Source organism: Phoca vitulina, unplaced genomic scaffold (assembly GCF_004348235.1).
Source record: "Phoca vitulina isolate PV1807 unplaced genomic scaffold, GSC_HSeal_1.0 scaffold41, whole genome shotgun sequence".
NCBI lineage: Eukaryota > Metazoa > Chordata > Mammalia > Carnivora > Phocidae > Phoca > Phoca vitulina.
This window is the reverse complement of record NW_022589744.1, coordinates 1,429,616-1,435,615: the sequence shown is the minus strand read 5'-3', so window position 1 is coordinate 1,435,615 and position 6,000 is coordinate 1,429,616. Positions and strand designations below refer to the sequence as shown.

Genomic DNA, 6,000 nt, shown 5'->3' with positions numbered 1-6,000 from the left:
TGGAGGTTTTCAGTACTTTTCCATTTAATTTTGGAACCACTACTCTGGTTTTGGTTGGTTGACTGGCTGGTTGGTTGAGTGTAGTCATGGAAAAGGTGTTCTGAGAAAGACACTGGGGGAAACTGGTTTAACCTTTTGCTTTTTAACCTGTACCACACTAATGATTGTCCAGCATCTCCTTGAATGTTTCATAATATCCACCATCTGCAAGCAAAAAGATCCTGGCATATGATACTGAGCAGGTTGACAGTGAGTCTTAGTGTGATTGCACCTTTTCTAAAAGGAGCCTGCAATGTGGTGGCTTAAGAGGACAAACTTACTAGGCAGTGTCCTTGATTTTAATCCGTCCTGCCTCTTATCGGCTGTGTAGTCTTAAGCAAGATATTTAAGTTCTCCGTGCCTCAGTTTCTTTATCCACAAAATGGTGTTAAAATCTCCCCGGACTGTTGGAGGATTAAACGAGATTTTATATATGTATATATATATTTTATATATATATATATATATATAATAATAGATATATATATAATAGAGTAATCCCTGAATCTGTGGTCCCCAAACTCCACACATTTCTGCAAAGGGTTTATGTACATTTGTCATTAGACTGGTTTAAGGGCACACAGTTTAACTTTGGAAGCCTATGGAAGTCAGGCTGCCAATGTCTGAGTTGTTTAGGTGTTTTTCTTCATCACAGAAAAGGGACCAAAAAAACAAAGAAAAAGGACTTGATGTCTTAATGAAAGCATTACATTTGTTGGGGGGGAGGGGTGTGGGGAGTAGAGAAAAACAGGTCGCCTGCCTGGTCTCTTTATGCTCTTCTTCCCCCAGCCCCGAGAATTGAGGGTTTTGAGGGTTTCTCACCGTATGAATAAATAAGGAATTTCGTGAAGGCAATATTTCCACTATAAATTGCGCTAGACAGGACAGTGTAGAATCCTAAAGTATTTATGACCGGACAGAATGAGGTTCCAGTCCTGACTCTTCACCTCTCGGGGTCTCCGTCTGAAAACCAGCCAGCACCCCTAATTCCAGGAGTTGCTTTAATTAAAATTGAAACAGTGATGGGAACCGGTTTGTAACTATGCCTGACCTACAGTAGGTGTTGAGTCAATGTTATTTCCCTTCTTCTCCCCATTCCTAACAAAAGGGAAAAGTGGTTGGTTGCCTGCACTACAGATTTTATAAAAATTCAGATCCCAGCCTTCGTCAGACTCTCCGCCAGTCACTCTCCCATCTCTGGCGTAGCCTCCTCCCACCGCTGAGCTTGCTTCACAAACTCCTCTTGAGCAAGTGCCCTTGACACCGTTTGCTTTACTTATCAAGTCACGCATTCTTCCCCACAGCCCACTGACAGTGCAACAATCTTATTCTCCTGGAGAGTACCTCCCTTCTCTAATATCCTCTTCCAACTCCCTCCCCGCAAGTTATTTTTTAATAAATGTTTTTTCCCTGCATTGTGTGTTCCTTCTTCCCAGCAGCTGCAATGCAAGATAGACAAAGAGAGCAAAAGAGAGTAAATGCACTTAAATGTAACAAGTCCCCTCCCCTTAGCTACTCAATCCCACGTACTGGTCGTACTGGTCGTGCTCAGAAAGATAACTTCAATAGGAAACAACAGCAAACATGATATTTGTGGAAACTGGCAAAAGTGTATTTTTAAAGTCTCGGTTCTTCTTTTGGCTTTAAAAAAAAATACGTGTCTTTAAAGTTTATTTATAATTTTTTTTAGTAATCTCTACTCAAACTCACGACCCACGTGGGGCTCAAACTCACGACCCCAAGATCAAGAGTCAGATGTGCCACTGACGGAGCCCGCCAGGCGCCCCCCTTCTGTTGGCTTTTTATATTAGGCTTCAGTCATCAACCTTCTGACATAGTGACACGGTCATGAGGGAAAGGGAGCCCGAGCCCCATGCCCATAGAGAGGAAAAAAGGGGATCACCCGGTGAGGGGCAGGAGGCTTGGGGATGGCCAGCCCCAAAAGGCAAGTCAGAAGATGAGCGCCTTCTTACACAGCCTCTGAGCTAAGAATGAGCTTTACATTTGTAAATGGTTGAAAGAAAATAAGAGGAGGAATAGTATGGCACATGAAAATTACATAAAATTCTAATTTTGGCATCCATAAATAAAGTTCCATTAGAACACAGCCACACTCATCCTTTGCATGCGGTCTGTGGCTGCTTTTTGCACCACAAAAACAAAACAGTAATTGTGACAGGCCAGGAAGACCTGAAATATTTACCATCTGGTCCTTTACAGAAAAAGTTAGTCCACCTTGGCTGCGGGCCAAGGACTTCTCAAATTGTAATAAGCGTATATAACCCTCAGGCATCTTGCTAAATGCAGGTTCGGACTTAATAAGTCTGGGATGGGGCCCGAGACTCTGCATTTCCAGCAGCTCCGCGGTGACGCTCTTGCTGCTGGTCTGCACACCGTACTGAGTATCAAGGCCTTGAAAGGCTTGTCCGTCTTATGTTAATTTTTGTGAATGATTTCTAAGTAAGCAAATCTTAGAAAATATGAAAACTTGGAGTGTAACCCAGGATAATAACCTCAAACAGATTTTCCACGCTTCATCCCATTGTTTTGCATCATGTGACGGCCTGATGGCTGAGGAAATGGATTTGCCGGCAACCTTGCTGAGGCCAAAGGGATTGCAGCCCCAACACTTCTGGGATGTGAGGCTCCCTTGTATTTGCCGTAAACTTTCCATTCTGGCCCCAGAAAGACCTTTCTGAGTTCACCTTACCCAAATTATTCTTGATTTTTCCAATTTGAGGCAAGTCCCCTCTCTCAGCTCTTCCTTCAGGGACCAGCGCTTCTCAGAGTGACCAACACTTGGAGAAACATCCAGGGTTCAAATCCTAGCCCTTCTAACGTGTTCTGACACCTAGGGGCACGCAAGTTCTGGTGCCTCAATTTTCCTACCTGTGTGATGGAGATAAAGTATGTAAAGCCTCTGGATTTGTGGCAGGTGCTTCCAAACCTGCATCTCAAAACTTCAGATACCCCAGACCTGCTCCTCCCCCGAGCTGACTCATTTTAGCAAATGTCAATTCCATTCTTTCATGATCTAGACCTGAAACCTTGGAATTATCCTCTTCTACTTTTACCCCCAGCTCCTCCACTCCAGCCTCACTCTCTGCTCCCACCTCAGGGCCTTTGCACTTACTATCCCTTTACCTGCAATGCTCTCCATCAGATACGTAACTGGCATTGGCTGCAGGTTTTTACATCACATGAAGTGCATCCTATCTTCTGTGTACATATGATAATGACATGGAACTGGCAAATAGCTGTCCTTCCACGATAGTGAAGAGCTTCCCACCTTTCAAGGGACAACCATTCTAAGCTTCTGAGTAGAAGGAAGTGAGGAGGGTGAAGAGCACAGCCCCAAATCAAATGCTTGCTCTCCTGTGCATGCCACTTAGAGAAACAGACAATAAACACGTGACTGTATGTCAAGGGTAATGAGTGTGTTCGGAGAAAGCGAGCAGGAAACATGAATAGAGCCCTAGGCCCTGGGAGCAGTGTAGATGCTTTCTATAGGGAGGTAAGTCAAGCATAGCTTTTCTCCCATAATGTGCCATCTTAGCAGGTGCCTAAATGAAATGAAGGTGCAAACCCTGTCACTGTCTAGGGAAGGGCCTTCCAGGAAGAGAGAACAGTGAATGAAAATGCCCTGGGCCCAGAACTTGCAGGCCGATGTTGTCAAAGTGTGTTTCTGGGCCTTCTGGGCTGTGCGTGATAGAAGGATGCCTGCCGCAGAGCAGAGAACACAGGTGGACCATAACTGCGGTCCGGTTCTGGTCTAACGGGGTACTTAATGAATGCTGTAGTGCGTCTCAACAGTTTTGAGCCTGTGTATAACGTCTAATCCCAAAGGACAGGGATTAGAACAGGAAGCACTTACTGAGCATTTATAGGGCAGGCACTAGAATGACAGCATGTTCATTATCACATTTAATCCTTTCAACCTTGAGGGAGGCCCACCATACAGATGAGGAGGAGAAAGTGCCGAAGAGGTATGAGGTCCCCAGCCAGCTCATAGGCAGCTGAAGGGGAATTCTGCCAGAGAACTCCAGAACCCCCCCACCCCCCACCCCCGCCGCCGGGTTTAGGTCTAGGCTGTATCAGGCTGCCCAAGTGCTCTGTTCTGCCCCTCCTGGCCTGTCCCAGGTTCCACCTGCTTTTTTACTTCGGTTCAATTAACTCTAACTTTCCTCCACCTCGTTCTGGTGTCTTGTTTCATGACCCCGTATTTATTGTGCTCCGCATCTTTCCTATCTGGCAGCTAGCTTTCACTTCCTGTGAAGGTTTACACATGGGCGGTTGGGTAGTTACTTAGGTAAGACTCTTATCAAATTCACCATCACCCAGAACTCGGTTTTCGGTTCTGCAGGTCTCTTGCTTCAGAGTTCATCTAACTCAGGAAGAATGTAATCAAAATACGGAGAGAATGGTACACACCCATGATGTCAATTCACTCATTTTAAAAGGAGAACTTGACCGCCAAGCAGCGACATTTGACCAGCTGACTTTCCTCACAGAAAAGCTACTCAGGAAGGCAAACCACACCATGAGGTTCCTCTGCAAGCCAGGGGGATGAGTGGGCTAATCTTACTGGCTCACCGTGGCAAGCTAAGTTCACCTGCAGTTCCCAATTCCTCGAAACAGGACACTATCTTCTAAAAAGCCCCGGTGTTGGTCTGTCCCTGTTGTGGAATAACACCAAAGCCCTGCCTTTTAGACTCCTCTCTTAGACGCTGGGTGGGCAGATCACAGCTCTTCGGAAACCACAAGCAATGTAGAGGCTTACGTTTTCTTAGACATTTGGATCACCCATTTTTAGCCAACTCTGCTTCTTTGTAGGTGGCTGATCTCATCCTACACTTGTTGAGTCTTCCAAGTCTTGTTCTCGGGGTTTTGCAGGTATCTTGGTGAGGCCTCTGGTTTTAGGTTCTGCTTTAACATTTATTAGCATAAGACTTTAGGAAAGTTACTTCAATTTCCTCATCTATCACGCTGACGGCTAACACCTGTCCTCCTCCCGAGCTTGCTCTAAGGATGAAGCCTGTTAACACAATAAAGCTTTTTGAGATTTGGGGAAAAAAAAGAAAAGGATCATGTAAATGCAAAATGAAATAATTTTTCACGGCAAGATCTCCCTGAAACAATAGTTGCAACAGGGAAAGAGAAGCTGACGTCACAGCTGGCCCCAGAAATCTGCACACAATCTAGTCTATACGGTCTACCCAGGAGCCCACGGTCCATTATTGATAGGAGTGTGGTTCCATCTGGTCCAAGAACCACCCCCCTGAAATATCCTTCAGTATCTTGATAATTTTTTTTTTTTAAAGATTTTATTCATTTATTTGACAGAGAGAGACACAGAGCAGGAACACAAGCAGGGGGAATGGGAGAGGGAGAAGCAGGCCTCCCGCCGAGCAGGGAGCCCGACGCGGGGCTCAAGCCCAGGACCCCGGGACCATGACCTGAGCCGAAGGCAGACGTCCAACCGACTGAGCCACTCAGGCGTCCCTTGATAATTTTTTTAAGATTAAGTTATTTTAGGGCGCCTGGGTGGCTCAGATGGTTAAGCGTCTGCCTTCGGCTCAGGTCATGATCCCAGGGTCCTGGGATCGAGTCCCACATCGGGTTCCCTGCTCCTTGGGAGCCTGCCTCTCTCTCTCTCTCTCTCTCTGTCTCTCATGAATAAATAAATAAAATCTTAAAAAAAAAAAGATTAAGTTATTTTAGAGAGAGAACATGTGAGTGGGGGGAGGGGCAGAGGAAGAGAGAATTGTCAAGCAGACTCCCTGCTGAGCGTGGAGCCCAATGTGGGGCTCGATCCCAGGACCCTGAGATCATGACCTGAGCCGAAATCAAGAGTCAGATGCTTAACTGTGGGAGCCACCCATGTGCCCTCTTGATTTGAAGCCATCCACAGACTAGAGATATTGTTTGCCTGGTCTCCCATTATTCTTTCCCAAATCCAGA

The 6,000-nt window shown here is 45.8% G+C and overlaps 1 protein-coding gene across 2 annotated transcripts in view; it reads right to left on the bottom strand.

Moving 5' to 3' along the window:
- The window catches only part of METTL2A (methyltransferase like 2A), a 39,793-nt gene that overhangs the window by 1,421 nt on the left and 32,372 nt on the right, over positions 1–6,000 (bottom strand). Inside the window, exon 9 of one of the 2 annotated variants that reach the window (XM_032429942.1) lies at positions 4,990–5,074. The exons of the other annotated variant lie outside the window; for it this stretch is intronic. The gene's annotated coding sequence lies outside the window, so the exon portion shown is untranslated. Of the gene's footprint in view, positions 1–4,989; positions 5,075–6,000 lie in introns of those variants that run through there. 2 annotated transcript variants of the gene reach the window in all.